The sequence below is a fragment of the Acipenser ruthenus genome, chromosome 12 (assembly GCF_902713425.1).
Source record: "Acipenser ruthenus chromosome 12, fAciRut3.2 maternal haplotype, whole genome shotgun sequence".
Lineage (NCBI taxonomy): Eukaryota > Metazoa > Chordata > Actinopteri > Acipenseriformes > Acipenseridae > Acipenser > Acipenser ruthenus.
In genome coordinates, this window is record NC_081200.1 from 18,876,967 (window position 1) to 18,892,926 (window position 15,960).

The following is a 15,960-nucleotide window of genomic DNA, read 5'->3' on the forward strand; positions in this document are numbered from 1 at the left end:
GTTTAAGGTCCATGGAACTGTAGGCAACCTCCCTGGGCGCGGCCGCAAGAGGAAAATCGACCCCAGATTGAACAGAAGGATAGTGCGAATGGTAGAAAAAGAATCAAGGATAACTGCCAAAGAGATACAAGCTGAACTCCAAGGTGAAGGTGCATCAGTTTATGATCGCATCATCCGTCGCTTTTTGAGCGAAAGTGGGCTCCATGGAAGAAGACCCTGGAGGACTCCACTTTTGAAAGAAAAACATAAAAAAGCCAGACTGGAATTTGCTAAAATGCATATTGACAAGCCACAATCCTTCTGGGAGAATGTCCTTTGGACAGATGAGTCAAAACTGGAGCTTTTTGGCAAGTCACATCAGCACTATGTTCACAGACGAAAAAATGAAGCTTTCAAAGAAAAGAACACCATACCTACAGTGAAACATGGAGGAGGCTCGGTTATGTTTTGGGGCTGCTTTGCTGCGCCTGGCACAGGGTGCCTTGAATCTGTGCAGGGCACAATGAAATCTCAAGACTATCAATGCATTCTGGAGCGAAACGTACTGCCCAGTGTCAGAAAGCTCTGTCTCAGTCGCAGGTCATGGGTCCTCCAACAGGATAATGACCCAAAACACAAAGCTAAAAGCACCCAAGAATGGATAAGAACAAAACATTGGACTATTCTGAAGTGGCCTTCTATGAGTCCTGATCTGAATCCTATCGAACATCTATGGAAAGAGCTGAAACTTGCAGCCTGGAGAAGGCACCCATCAAACCTGAGACAGCTGGAGCAGTTTGCTCAGGAACAGTGGGCCAAACTACCTGTTAACAGGTGCAGAAGTCTCATTGAGAGCTACAGAAAACGTTTGATTGCAGTGATTGCCTCTAAAGGTTGTGCAACCAAATATTAGGTTAGCGGTCCCATCATTTTTGTCCATGCCATGTTCATTTGTTTTATTATTTACAATATTATGTTGAATTAAAAATCAAAAGCAAAGTCTGATTTCTATTAAATATGGAATAAACAATGGTGGATGCCAATTACTTTTGTCAGTTTCAAGTTATTTCAGAGAAAATTGTGCATTCTTTGTTTTTTGTGGATGGGTACCAACAAATTTGAGCACGTCTGTATATATATATATATATATATATATATATATATATATATATATATATATATATATTTATAATTAAAAAAAACAGGTGATTCCAGCAGGATTATTAATATTATTAATTAGTGTTGTTATTATCCAGGGTGAATTACAGTTCTTACAAAAAAAAAAAAAAAAAACACATTACAAAAATTAGCTCAGTCCAGACACAGAGCGGTTTGATAAGCAGGATCATGGCTAATACTGAGAAAGAAAAATAAAAACGAATGGTACTGTAACAGAAAACAAGAAAGTCAAAAACTATAGATGAATTAGAATAGGTAACATGTACTTATATTTGTGTGATACCTGTCAAAATTATGGAGACAGATGTAGAGAAATCATAAACTCACTTCCCAGCAAACGGCACAGCATAGATACATCTGTTTGAATTCCGTAGAATCTGTGATGGCCCTTTAAATATTTAACTTATTAGCCATGCTAATGTCTGTGATAATGATAAACATTAGATGTATGTGTAACGAGTATTAATACTCGTTTGTATGTATTTCACCCAAATCCTTCCGTTAGTTTTTTTATTTTTTACGTATCCGTGGAGAGTATCGATTGCTCTGTGGTGTATTGCTCTGGCCTGCGGGACAATCCAGTCAGCAGCGCGCGGTTTTTACTCCTCAGTCTGTCTTTGGCTCTACTGAGGAGAGGTATGTGTTTGCGTATGCGCCAATGTACATATAATATAAACGTTTAGAACAAGTGAAACTTTATGTAAATATGTTAGAATGTATTCCAGCATTGTTGTGTTGCTAACGAATTGATTGTGATGAAATAGTAATTTGTTAAGAGTTTTCTTTACCGAGTGTTGCAATGTTAGGCTAGCTAGTTTCAGTACATGCTAGCAGGGTGTCTGTAGCTTCCCACGTGTAAGCACTCGCTTACTTTACTTTTCCTCATGTCAGGTGTGCACTGCGTGCAACATAGAGAAGCTCATCACCATTCATTCCATTGTATTCACTGCATTTATTTCATCTAATTCAGGTATGTTAATCTACAGTTGTATTGTTGTATATTGCATTTATTTGGCTGAGTTGCCATTATTTACAATATAGCCGGTGGTCTTTTAATGTAATGTGTTTGATACAAAAATGTATTTATTTTTATAATCTGGTACTTTTATCTGAATGATTTATTTTATTTATAAATATATTATTATTTCTTATTGATTTATTAGGGGCAATTCCTTTTGTCATAGTTTCCTTTTAAAATGTTAAATCTTTGCAGCAGGAATATATATTTTTCTATACACTGTAAGAATGTTATTAGTTTTAAGTAATGGTCAATGAAGTAGCTGTATTATTGTATTATCAATTAAATCCAGCTCAGTCTGTCTTTGGCTCTACTGAGGAGAGGTGTGCACTGCGTGCAACATAGAGAAGCTCATCACCATTCATTCCATTGTATTCACTGCATTTATTTCATCTAATTCAGAATAAAAGACCAGAAACCGGCAACCAGTGTCCAGAGTCCTGTTCATTATCCATACACCAGAACACAACGCAGAATCGTAGTCAGACGGGCTACATTGGTGACGTGACTCGGATCCCTTCGTCGTCGACCAGATCAACATCAGCCGTCATCATCGATTGGATCAACACCAGCTTGGTCACCGGGGGTTGCTACAGTATTTACAGAACGGTATCTTAGTTTTTTTTAAGTGAAGGACATTGAGACATTGTGTTGTATGTTTTTATTCATTCTCATTCTGAGAAGTTTACACATTTCCATTGGTTTTATATATTTACTTGAGTATTTCATTATCAGTAAGAATGACTTCCATCATTAGAGAAGGGGATAATGTTTCTGCAGATACTGATGAGCTTGAATTTGGTTCTGGGAGGGGGAGGTTTTTCAGAGAATTACCTCAATCTCCAGATAGAGCTGTAGGTTTTGCAAACTTACCTCAACCTCCAGCTAAAGCTACAGGTTTTGCAGGCTCACCTGCATTGTGCTCCACACGCATATTTAGAGACACACTCTCACCCAGTCAGGACATGACCAATCCAGAGATAGGTGATCTCATCACACAGATAGCTCAACAAATAGGCCAGTCCATCTCTGCTCAGTTACAGAGGGATAATAAGGGAAGGGAGGGTAGAAGCACACAGGCTCAGAGCATAGGTGCAGACCAGCCACTCACTGACTCACCCTTACTCAACCTGACTGGTGTAAAGCTAGTTATGCAGTCAGATGTGAAGGAGCCCCCCTGTTTCAGAGGAGATGGGTCTGACAAACACTCAGTTCACGAGTGGGAAGAGCTCATGGAAGTGTACTTAAGGAAGAGAGGTGTTCCGGTGCAAGAGCAGTCACAAGAGATAATATCCAGACTAATGGGGAAGGCCAAAGATATAATAAAGATAACACTCCGCAGTAACCCATCATTGAAGCCTAATGAGAACCCCAAGGTAATTACAGATATACTGAAACAGCATTTCAGTGAGATGACATATTCATCCATGCCCCTTGCTGATTTCTACAGTACCTTACCAGTTGCAGGAGAAAATGCCATGGACTATTGGATCCGTTTGAATAAGGCGGTTGATGTGGCAGACGAGGGCTTGAAGAGGCAGGGCGAGAGCATCGGGGACCCCAGCCGCGCGGTGACAAGGATGTTTGTCAAGCATTGCCCGGACCCCGCACTCGCTGCAGTGATGAAGTTTAAAACAGCTGACAAGTGGATGGCAAGTGAGATACAGGAGCATTTAGATGAGTACCAGACGGAAATGAAAGCACAGCTACTGACCAGACCGAGACGTTCTGCCAACGTGAAGCATGTGACAGCCCATGTCCAGACGTCTGAAGATGTGATGACTTCTAGCTGTCCAGTGGTGCCCCCTGTCCAGACTGAGGTAATGGTCTCTTCTCCTGCTCAGGCTGATAGCTGCATGCAAACTCTGGTCAGTCTTCTCGATCGTGTGCTGGCGCAAAACAAGCAAACGGACAGAGCACAGCGGTCAACCCACCTGAAGCGTTGCAAGGTTTGTAAAGCTACAAATCATACTACTCTCTCACATTGTAGGCAGGAGGGCCTGTGTCTGTCATGCTTTGAGCATGGTCACTGGAAGAGAGATTGCCCAAAGGGTGAGCCCAGACACAATCAGCAAACCACCCCTACACCCCCAGCAGCACAGCCGTTAAACTAACGGGCCCGCATTTCGAGAGGGGACGTGTGGGCGAAGAAAAGAAACAAACCCTCGAGTGGGAAGATGAAGATCTGGAACGGCAGTATGTGAACGCATGCACTGCAGTACCGGCAGGTGTTCAGGTAGTGGTGCAGAATACACAGAAAGTACAGCCGTTCAGTGAATTATTTTATGCTCCAGTCATTGTAAACAGTCAGTTCCAGTTGAAGGGAATGCTGGATTCAGGTTCTATGGCCTGTACCTTTAGTGAGGCCGCAGAGCAGAAAATGTTACAAGAGAAAGTTCTTTCCGAAGAGAAACCGTTGACAGAACCAGTCATTCTAGTTGGTTGTGGAGGGCAAAAAGCACAACCAAAGTGCATGTACGAGGTCGAGTTGAAGGTGTATGGAGTGAGCTGCATCGTTCCTGTTCTCGTGGTGTCAGGCCAACACGACGACCTCATTCTTGGCACGAATGTTATAAAGCACATCATGCACCAGATGAAGAGCAGAGATGATTATTGGAGGCTCATATCCCATGGCAGTCCTCAGTCATCTCCAGAATGTGAACATTTCCTTGATATGATGACAAGTCTCACTCGTTGGAGGGGTGGAGAGATGCCCAGCAAAATCGGCACAGTGAAGCTTACTCAGGCGGTCACTCTACTCTCTGAGCAGGAACATTTAGTATGGGGAAGACTACCCAGCAATGTTCCTATGTCGCCTGGAAGCACCATCGTGATTGAACCTACCACATCAAAGTCCATGCCACGGAACATCATGGTGGGCAGAGTAGTCACATCCATGTGGGGCGACCGATGGGTCCCCATGAAGATAACCAATCTATCAGACAAACCTATCACGTTGAAGAGGAACTGCAAGCTGGCGGATGTGTCTCCCTGTCTAGCTGTGGAGGATTTTACAGTTTTTCAAGGCTCCAGCCAAAGGGAGAAGGTCACCCCAGAGAAACAGTCCATTGTGACCGACTCCACAAACCTGAAAAAAAGGCTGACAGATGTAGGGTTAGGTGGTGTTGACATTGAGTCCTGTGAGGCTAGTCAGTTAGCAAAGCAAGAGCTAGTCCAGATACTAGTAAACTACAATGATGTGTTCTCTAAGCATGCCTTGGATTGTGGTGAGACTAAAGGTTTTGTGCATCGTATCCGGCTTACCGACGAACGTCCGTTCCGCCTCCCATACAGACGAGTACCACCAGCTCACTACCTGAAGCTACGGCAAGTTTTGACAGAGATGGAGGAACAGGAGATAATCAGAAAATCAATGAGTGAATATGCCTCCCCTCTAGTGATGGTGTGGAAAAAGGACGGGGGTCTTCGGGTATGTACAGACTTCAGATGGCTCAATGCGAGAACGCTCAAAGACGCACATCCACTCCCACATCAGTCCGATTGCTTGGCTGCTTTAGGGGGCAACACGTACTTCAGCACCATGGACCTGACGTCCGGTTTCTACAATGTGCCCATGAGAGAAGAGGACAAAAAATACACCGCTTTCACGACGCCGATGGGCTTATATGAATATAATCGCATGCCACAGGGATTATGCAACAGTCCAGCTTCATTCATGCGAATGATGTTGAGCATATTCGGAGACTTAAACTTCAGCAGCTTGTTGTGCTATCTGGACGACCTTCTAGTGTTCGCTCCAACAGAAAGGGAAGCCTTGGATAGGCTGGAAGTTGTGTTCCAGAGGCTGCGGCACCACAACCTCAAATTAAGTCCGAAAAAATGTAATCTACTGCGGGCGTCTGTGAAATTCCTGGGTCACATTATTGACGGCAATGGAGTAGCTGTGGTCCCAGCAAAAGTGGATGTGATCTCCAACATGTCAAAGTCAGACTTAATGGAAGAAGATGGCTGCACTCCCTCAGTGCGAAGGGTCAAGTCCTTCTTAGGGATGATATTTTATTATCAACACTTCATCCCCGACTGCTCTTCCATTGCCAAGCCACTCTTTGCTCTCACTGCGGGTCAGAAGAGGAGGGGAAAAGAGAAGACGGTAAAACACTCAGGTGCCTTCAGGAAACTGACACCCTCAGACTGGACCACAGAATGTGACTCTGCCTTTCTTAGCCTGAAAGAGAAGCTGTTGCACTGTGTGGTTCTTGCACATCCTGATTTCTCAAGGCCACTGATCCTGTCAACCGATGCCTCGCTAGACGGGCTTGGCGCTGTTTTATCGCAGATACCAGCTGGCGAAGACAAAGCACGCCCCATCGCTTTTGCAAGCAAAACGCTGAGTGGTTCACAGAAACGATACCCAGCTCACAGACTTGAATTTTTAGCATTAAAATGGAGTGTTTGTGAAAAGTTCAGCCATTGGCTCAAGGGGCATTCTTTCACAGTGTGGACAGACAACAATCCACTTACCTACATAATGACAAAACCAAAACTCGATGCTTGTGAGCAGCGCTGGGTGGCTAAACTCGCTCCCTACTCATTCGACCTGAAACACATTGCAGGAAGCAAGAACATCGTAGCTGATGCGCTCAGTCGGGATCCATTTGCCAAATCAGTCAGTCACAGACTCCTCAATGAGCAGTACCACAGCCTACTTGCTGAAGCTGATGCAGTGAGAGAAGACACGGTTCAGGATGCCTTCCGTCTGAAGGTCCAGTGTCACCGGGCAAAAAAACAAGCTCCAGCAGCGACAGTGATTCCGCCAGACTATCCTCCACGCTCCTGCAATGCTGCAGCAGTTAAAGCAGTCCTTGAGTCTCAAGACAAATGGGATATGGCAACAGAATCTAGAGCAGCACAGCTTGTCCAGTCGCTCCAGCAGCTCGCACCACCAGGACAAGATCCTCTTCCTGTGTTCTCTCTGGAGGAGCTCCAAAGGAGTCAGGAACTTGACCCCACCATTTCCAAGGTCATTCCCTTTGTGAACCGCAAAAGACGTCCTTCAAGGCGAGAGAGGAATGGATTTGATTCAGGAGCCTTAGTACTCAACAAGCAGTGGGAGAGACTGAAAGTCCAAAATGGAGTACTTTACAGAGTGACTAAGGACCCCTTGAGCAAACAAAAAAGACACCAGTATGTACTGCCACAAAGTCTGAAGGAGAAAGCATTGAATGGCATACATGATCTCGCTGGCCATCAAGGACAGGGAAGAACACTTCACTTGGCCAGACAGCGCTTCTTCTGGCCCAAGATGGAGCAAGATGTCAAAGAATATGTCAAGTGTTGTCAGCGATGTATTCTGGCCAAGACACCGGAACCGTCTGCTCGAGCCCCGCTTGAAAGTATTAGGACTTCCGCTCCTATGGAGTTGGTGTGTATTGACTTCTGGTGCGCTGAAGATAGCAAGCAGCGTTCAGTGGATGTACTGGTCTTAACGGATCACTTCACGAAATTGGCCCACGCCTTTCCTTGTTCAAACCAAACAGCAAAGCAAGTTGCCAGAAAGTTATGGGACAACGTATTTTGTGTATATGGATTTGCTGAACGGATTCACACAGATCAAGGCGCCAACTTCGAGAGTGAGCTCATCGTGGAATTGCTCAAGCTTTCAGGAGTCACCAAGTCACACACTACGGCATATCACCCCATGGGGAACGGAGGGACTGAAAGGTTCAACAGAACGCTCGGCAATATGCTCCGTTCACTCCCATTGAGAGCAAAGCAACAGTGGCCTCAACAAATACAAACCTTGACGTTCGCATACAATGCAACAGTACATGAGACGACAGGTTACGCTCCATTCCACCTCATGTTTGGTCGTGTTCCAAGACTTCCGGTAGATGTGATGTTTAAGCAAGTTTTGAGAGATCCTGTGGTTGTTGACCACAGCAGCTATGTAAAGACCCTAATGTCCCATCTCCATGAAGCTGCGAACATTGCTCAGCAGCATACTGTAAAAGAACAACAAAAACAAGCCAGAGGTTACAACAGAAAGGTCAAAGGTACTTACCTGAACAAGGGGGACCGGGTTCTTCTTGCAAACAAGAGAGAACGAGGAAAAAGAAAACTTGCAGACAAATGGGAAGGAACCGTGTACACAGTTATCGACAGAAATCCACAGACACACATATACAAACTGACGGATGGACAAGGGAACACCAAGGTGGTCCATAGGAACCTCATTTTGGACATCAGTTTCTTACCTGTCAAGTTGCCTGAGGACGGTGATTCTTGCGAATCTCAGTTGGCTGATGTCAGAGATTCAGAGTGCGAGTCTGTGGATCCCATTGACTCTCTGGAAGAGAGAAAACTCTGAGGAAAGAACCAGTTCATGGATACTGAATGGACCAACTGACACTGTAAGCCAGGAGTCTTTGGATGAAGAGGAGTCGTTTGGAATGCTGACAGAGCCAGACCAGTCAAGTCAGAGCACTGCACAGCCCGGTTGCAGAGACAATTTAGACGAAGACTGTCGAGCTCAGGGGCCTAGTGCAAATGAGACTAACGCTGACCCGCTTGCTGACTGTGACAGCCTAGCTGTTGCCCTTGACTCAGACCCGTCAGACATTCCTGACACAGATCTACCAGTTGTTGTAGCTAATGACCAAGATGTACTTCGACAAGAGTCAGGGAACACACCAGGTGTAGTCAGAACACGTGTAGGCAGAGTAGTAAAGTCAGTTAACCGCCTTATAGAAACGATGGGTCAGAGACCATTCACTATGCAGGGTTTTGCAAACACACTTAGTAAGAAATCCCAGTCACTGCTTACACTATTTTGAGGGGTTTCCTTTTTCTTTTGTTTTAATGAATAACCGATGTGTTTTGGTATATTTTATTTGGTTACACGTTATGGAACAAAGTAATGGTAGGCCAAGTGGTTGTATGATGTACTTGGCATCATATTATTCTAGGAGAGCCTGAGGCTTGATCACCCTTTGAGTTCTCTGAACCTGTTCAGCAGGTAGCTTGTAAAGCTGAGACTAAAGATGAAGATTCTTTATGTGAACTTGTGCCAGTGGAGACTAAGTAGTCGGTCGTCCCTAAGGTGTATGCTATGTTTTTGGTTTAATGTATATCCTGTCGGGTATACGAACAGGATTTTGGTGAAATTCAGGGGGGGTGAATGTAACGAGTATTAATACTCGTTTGTATGTATTTCACCCAAATCCTTCCGTTAGTTTTTTATTTTTTACGTATCCGTGGAGAGTATCGATTGCTCTGTGGTGTATTGCTCTGGCCTGCGGGACAATCCAGTCAGCAGCGCGCGGTTTTTACTCCTCAGTCTGTCTTTGGCTCTACTGAGGAGAGGTATGTGTTTGCGTATGCGCCAATGTACATATAATATAAACGTTTAGAACAAGTGAAACTTTATGTAAATATGTTAGAATGTATTCCAGCATTGTTGTGTTGCTAACGAATTGATTGTGATGAAATAGTAATTTGTTAAGAGTTTTCTTTACCGAGTGTTGCAATGTTAGGCTAGCTAGTTTCAGTACATGCTAGCAGGGTGTCTGTAGCTTCCCACGTGTAAGCACTCGCTTACTTTACTTTTCCTCATGTCAGGTGTGCACTGCGTGCAACATAGAGAAGCTCATCACCATTCATTCCATTGTATTCACTGCATTTATTTCATCTAATTCAGGTATGTTAATCTACAGTTGTATTGTTGTATATTGCATTTATTTGGCTGAGTTGCCATTATTTACAATATAGCCGGTGGTCTTTTAATGTAATGTGTTTGATACAAAAATGTATTTATTTTTATAATCTGGTACTTTTATCTGAACGATTTATTTTATTTATAAATATATTATTATTTCTTATTGATTTATTAGGGGCAATTCCTTTTGTCATAGTTTCCTTTTAAAATGTTAAATCTTTGCAGCAGGAATATATATTTTTCTATACACTGTAAGAATGTTATTAGTTTTAAGTAATGGTCAATGAAGTAGCTGTATTATTGTATTATCAATTAAATCCAGCTCAGTCTGTCTTTGGCTCTACTGAGGAGAGGTGTGCACTGCGTGCAACATAGAGAAGCTCATCACCATTCATTCCATTGTATTCACTGCATTTATTTCATCTAATTCAGAATAAAAGACCAGAAACCGGCAACCAGTGTCCAGAGTCCTGTTCATTATCCATACACCAGAACACAACGCAGAATCGTAGTCAGACGGGCTACATATGCATGTGCGGAAATTTCATATGCTTAAGCACAAAATTATTTGAATTGCTCCGAAGGCCAAATTTGAATGAAAATGGCTAAGTTTTGCAATAAGCGTGACAGGCTTGCAATGCACAGAATGTTTCCATTACATGTGTTTAGCTAAGTGCCCTATACTCAGCAACATCGGCAAAGGGTCTCAGTGCCCAACGGCTCAATCCGTAAAATATCCCTGTAGTTGCATTCTCCAAAGGCTCCCTTTCCTTTTCATGTCACTCACCCGGTAATTCCACACGCAGGTATAAGGGCACAGCTGACTTTCGTTTTAAGTATTGTTATTTATTTCTCATTGGTAACAGAAGCATACTTTGACATCCATGATCTGCATTCCATGCTATTAACTATGCCATACAGGTGTGATAGGAGCAGGGGATGTGGTGAGTGGGGGGCAGTTGGGTATGAGTAAGGGATACACATGTGCAGGCTGCATCATCAGGCAGCGTTCTTGGCTGGCTCCATGCTGAGATTCTCATCTTCGGGGCTTCCGAATAGAGTAGTGTTTTCAGCATTGTGGGTTTGTTTTACAGTCCACACTTCTGTAAATATGTTTATGTATCGTGTAAGGAGCACGGGTCGGAGGTACACCAGCTGACAGGCATGTTTCTGTAAAATAAAGAGTGGAGTTTGATGCTACAGAGATATTTTGTCCATCTCCTTCATGTTGACACTTATCCAGTTAGCAAGTCGCTACAATATATTTTTGTTTAAGTTTCATTTCTCCATTTTGTAGCTTATCTATATATTTGTGGGGGTGGGCATGCAACTTCGGAGGTGCCAATGCTGCTGATGTGCATTGAGAATGTATTGTTTTTTTGATTGAAAATCAATAATTGGCCAAATGCTTTTAATTGTAATTGTTACGCAGCACATGGCATTTATTCATGATCTTTTGTTTTATTTTCAGAAATCTGTGGCTGACAAACATCTCAATCCGAGCTCCAAATGGAAAGATAGGAAAAGCAATTCCTGTTATGCGTGTTGTGGAAATGGGGCAGGGCAATCGCTGCCAGCTGACATCATGCACTTAAACTCCACCTCTGTCTGGACAGCCAATCAAACAGGACAGTGCCAGCATGTTCCCAGCAACTCACTGTATATAGAGAATGAAGGGACTGTACATTTTTTTTTGTTTTGTTATATATTTCTGATTTGTTAATAGTGTTGAGTATGTTAGAGTTTGTAATTGTAACTTTCTGAAAATATTGTACTAAAAAAATGCACTCAATAAATATCAATAAACGTGATACATTTTCCAGTTTTTTTATTAGGAAAATTTACAAATGAAATTCTGCCCATCTGTGCAAGTCCAGTTCCTAGCAGCTGATTGCAATCCAAAAATAATTTATTAAAAGAAAAAAGAAAAGCCAACGTTTCAACACCATAGTGTCTTCATCAGGGTAAAAGTTTGTACACAACTGATATATTTAAAGGTTTCAAGTAATCAATCACAGGTGAAGAAAAGTCACTGCATCCACATGAAAATCCACTAATTAGTGTAAGATCAATCAAGGAAGATTAAATTGAGAAATAAACTAATTTATACAATTTTCACAAAAAGCACTTAATTACCATATAGTTGCTGTACAAAAGTATAAACAATGAATATAGAAATATTATAAAAATAAATATACAAAATTGTTGAGGCACATTACTCAGAAAAAAGATACAAATCTGTATAATCATATACATTTTTTTTACATTAATTAATATAGTCAATTGCTAATTAAGGTCTCATGATTAAGTTACATATTGTTCTATCAGAGTACAGAGAAAACAATTTTAAATCGAGTAACAGACATTTATACAGTTTTCACAAGATGCACTTAAAATCAAATTCCACATTCATACCATGGGGGGTTAATGTTTTCAAAAAATCAATCCAAAACAATTTGTAAAAGCAAATTATCCAAATCACCTCCCCTTCTGGGCAAATGAACCTTTTCAATTCCTAAATAAGGAAGAGAGGAGATGTTGCGCCTCAATAAAGTGAGCAACTCCAGGGATAAACTGTATTTTGACATCTAATAGTACTACGATGTTCAGCAATTCTGGATTTAAGAGAATGCGTAGTTTTGCCAATTTATGCTTTACCGCATGGACAAGATATCATATAGATTACACAAGTCGTTTTACATGATATTACTCCTTTTATAGGAATGGCTTTACCAGTAAGTGGATGTTTAAAGAAGTGTGACTTAAATGTGCTATTACATTGAGCACAAGAGCCACATTTGTAATTACCATCTGATATGGGGGGCAGAAGTGTCTGTTTTGATGCAAGGGGTAAATTATTTTGATATTGTAAGATCAGATTGTAAAATATGCCAGTGTCTATTGATTATAACTTTTATTTTTACTCCACATTTGGAATATTTAGTAATCAACATAACTTGATTTTAATTTTTCTTTATGTAGAATATCATCTCAGGATTTTAAAGAAATTTTAGCAGCATTGAGGCACTTGGTTTTATATCCTCTATGTTAGACATGTTTTTTTCAAAGCCAGACCCATTTGGAATTGCATATGATCCTACAAAATTGAATGCATGGTAAACTATTCCTTAAAGGTAAGGAATGACAATTCAAGAGATTAAATTTGGAGTTTCTAAACTGCATGAAAACCCTGCCTTTGTCAATGACGGACTCTTCAAAGCCAAAATGCCTTTTTGGTAATGTTGTGACCAGAATTAAACCCAGTACTCTAAGTGCGGTCTCACCAGTACCACCTCCTTTGATTTGTACTCCACACTTCCACACTGTTTGTCTTTTTCTTTTTTTTTTTTTTAATATAAATTCAGTCGTTGCCAATTATTTTTATTATTTTCTCCCAATTTAGAATGGCCAATTTATTTTTTAAGCTTAGCTCACCGCTACCACCTCTGCGCTGACTCGGGAGGGGGCGAAGACAAACACACACTGTCCTCCGAAGTGTGTGCCGTCAGCCGACCGCTTTTTTCCACACTGTGGACTCACTATGCAGCCACCCAAGAGCTACAGCGTCGGAGGACAACGCAGCTCTCGGGCAGCTTACAGGCAAGCCCGCAGGTGCCCGGCCAGACTACAGGGGTTGCTGGTGCGCGGTGAGCCGAGGACACCCTGGCCGACCTAACCCTCCCTCCCCACGAGCGACGCTCGGCCAATTGTGTGCCGCCCCCTGGGGGCTCCCGTCCATGGTCGGCTGTGGAATAGCCTGGACTCGAACTTGCGACATCCAGACTATAGAGCATTTCCTGCACTCCACGTGGAGTGCCTTTACTGGATGCGCCACTCGGGAACCCCCTGTTTGTCTTTTTGATTACTTCCCCACACTGTCTGGTTGCTGACATTGATGAGTCTATTACAACACCAGGGTCTTTCTCCTGGTGATTCTCTTCTAGTTCTAAACCAACGGTTTGGTATTTCGATGCTCGTAGCTAGGGGGGTGGTTTTAGGGGTTTTAACCCCCCCCACCTCAATGAATTATTCAACCATGTGGGACAATACAAATATATCAGCCATGTGTAAAAATTCTTGATCCATCACCAGCCACCCCCTCAAAGCTTGTATATTACCTATACTGTATTTATCACATTTTTATCATATTTAAATGTCTTTACATACCTTCAATATTTCCCTGATTGTAAAATGAATAGACCACAATCGTAACCAGGGCTCAGCTCAGTCCCAGTGGCAGATGGAAACACGACATAAAGCGTTGAATAACATGAGTTATAAAATGGCAAGAATAGAGGGAACAATCTCATTGGCTAACAAGGGTTCCAACCTGTGCAAATATGTCACCACATCTGCACAGCTTGGAACTTTACATTCTACCTTCTACCTCTACCTTCTCCTCCCTCCTAAACCCTCCCCCCCTCCTCCTCCCTCCTCTATCTCCCCTAATGACTTTGCCTCCTTCTTCTCTTCTAAAATCTCAGATACCTGCAAACTCTTTAACACCTCCCTCCCCAGCACCCCCTCCTGCTCTAACCCCTACACCCACTACATCCCCTACTAACTCGCCCTCCTTCTCCACCTTCTTGCCCCTCTCAGACTTTGACCTCTCCTCCCTGCTCCAGGGTCACAAACCCACCACGTGTGCTTTGGACCCCCTCCCCACTCACCTCTTTCAAGCTGCTGCTCCTGCTCTACTCCCCTTCATCTCCTCCCTCATCAACACCTCTCTACTTTCTGGTATCTTTCCCTCTGCCTTCAAAAAAGCCTCTATCACTCCCCTCCTCAAAAAACCCCACCTCCCCCCCACCTCGACCCCACCTCCCTCCAGAGCTACCGTCCTGTCTCCCTCCTACCCTTCCTCTCCAAAACCCTTGAGCGGACTGTACACCGCCAGCTCTCTGCTTTCCTGTCCAACCACTCTCTGCTTGACCCTCTCCAATCTGGCTTCTGCTCTGCTCACTCCACTGAAACCGCCCTCCTGTCTGTCACCAACTCACTTAAGTCTGCCCGAGCTGCCTCTCTCTCCTCTGTCCTAATTTTCCTCGACCTCTCTGCTGCCTTTGACACTGTTGATCACTCTATTCTACTATCATCTCTTGCTGACCTGGGGATCTCTGGCACTGCTCTGGCCTGGTTCTCCTCCTACCTCTCCAACCGCACTTACCAGGTAACATGGCGTGGAGCAACCTCCACACCTCACCCTCTCTTAACTGGAGTCCCCCAAGAGTCAGTCTTGGGTCCTCTCCTGTTCTCTCTCTACACCTGCTCCCTGGGCCCCCTCATCGCATCCTATGGTTTTTCATACCATTTCTATGCTGATGATGCTCAGATTTTCCTCTCCTTCCCCACCTCTGACTCCACCATCTCCTCCCGTATCTCTACCTGTCTGTCTGCTATTTCCTCCTGGATGCACTCGCATCACCTCAAACTCAACCTCTCTAAATCTGACCTCCTTTTCTTTCCCTCCTCCTCCCCCTCCTCTGATCTCTCTATCTCTGTTCCTCTGGAATCTACCACACTCTCTCCCTCTTCCTCAGCTAAGAACCTTGGAGTCACCCTGGACCCCTGCCTCTCTTATTCCCAGCACATCTCCACTCTGGCACGCACTTGCCGATTCTTCCTGAACAACATCCGAAGAATCCGACCCTTCCTCACCAACTATGCTACCCAGCTCCTGGTCCAGGCCCTGGTACTCTCCCGCCTGGACTACTGCAACTCCCTTCTGGCTGGCCTCCCTGCGTCCGCCACCCGTCCCCTCCAGCTCATCCAGAACTCTGCTGCCCGCCTGGTGTTCTCTCTGCCTCGCTTCGCCCACGCTACTCCACTACTCCGCTCGCTCCACTGACTCCCGATCACCGCTCGCATCCAGTTTAAGACTCTTGTACTAGCCTACAGATGCCTTGACCAGACTGCACCCAGCTACCTCCAGACCCTCATCTCTCCCTACACCCCCACTTGACCTCTCCGCTCCGCCTGCACTAGAAGACTGGCTCTACCTCCGCTACGCTCCCCTACCTCCAGAGCCCGCTCCTTCTCCGCCCTTGCTCCGCAGTGGTGGAATGACCTTCCTACAGATGTCAGGACTGCCCAGTCCCTGACCACATTC